Below are 1,151 nucleotides of genomic sequence, written 5' to 3'. Positions count from 1 at the left end.
TTACTTCAGTTAAAGTACTGGAGTATTTGCATCTAAAAATACTTAAGTATTCAAAAGTACATTATGTTTTAAATGCAAGACATTTTTCAGAACCTAATGACTCCTGAACACCCCACTGAATACACTGACTGGCTTGTACATCTTGTAGAATAAAAAGCTTGTGGAATATGATACAATGACTATAGAAACACAACTGACATAACAAAAGTACAGCCATTGTCATTTTCATCTTATTTAACACCCCCCACCCCACTCACACAAAAGAGCATGGTAGTGTTCTTACAGAGCCGTAGCAGTGTGTGTGTGTGCATGTGTGCATGTGTGTTTGTGTGTGTGTGTGTCTATGTGTGTGTGTGTTTGTGTGTCTGTGTATGTTTGTGTGTGTGTCTATGTGTGTGTATGTTTGTGAGCCAAGTAACAAGACAGGGAGCAAGAAACAAAACTCCTCTTTCTTAATTATCCACATCGTTATTAACGACACAGGTATATATACAGGTACATATACAGGTACATGTATATACTCAAAAATACATCCAGAACACACAATTAAATGAAAAACGTAATTTAAGAACACTTGAAATTTTCATTCAGTTTCTTTCATCTGTTTAATATAATCGATCAGTCCCTGTGCGTTTGCCCCAAACCATTCAGCATGGTACACAAGGGAGACAAGTAAGCATGTGTGACATCAAAGAACTGATTGCAGCAACTCAGCCTTTCCACAACATTAAAGCCGCTTATTCCCCCCCATGCCATGAAGAAATAATCTCTGTGGCTCCCCTCTCCCCCTCCCTCAGCCCCCAGTCTGGCTTGAACATTTGCACTTCCAGTAAAAATGCGCCCCAAACACACTGACACCAAACTCAGCACCGGTGCTCCGTAAAATCCCGTGATTCAGTCTCAGAAGCACTGGCTCCCCTGCCCTCCTCTGAACATTATTAAAGCTACACCCTGAACACTCTGTGTGACTGACATGAATGAGAAGCATCTTTATTCATAATCTCTGTAGCGGAGGTCAGAATACAGAGTGTCATTATTCCCGTCTTTCTTCTGTCTCCTGGGTTTTGGCTTCTTAAGGTTCAGGGCAGCGTAATTCAGTGTGTCCTCGTCATGGCACTGTGGAGACAAAGATGGCAGAATTGGATGGATCA

This window comes from Brienomyrus brachyistius, unplaced genomic scaffold (assembly GCF_023856365.1).
Source record: "Brienomyrus brachyistius isolate T26 unplaced genomic scaffold, BBRACH_0.4 scaffold226, whole genome shotgun sequence".
NCBI lineage: Eukaryota > Metazoa > Chordata > Actinopteri > Osteoglossiformes > Mormyridae > Brienomyrus > Brienomyrus brachyistius.
The sequence above is the reverse complement of the archived record's forward strand: the minus strand, read 5'-3'. Positions refer to the sequence as shown.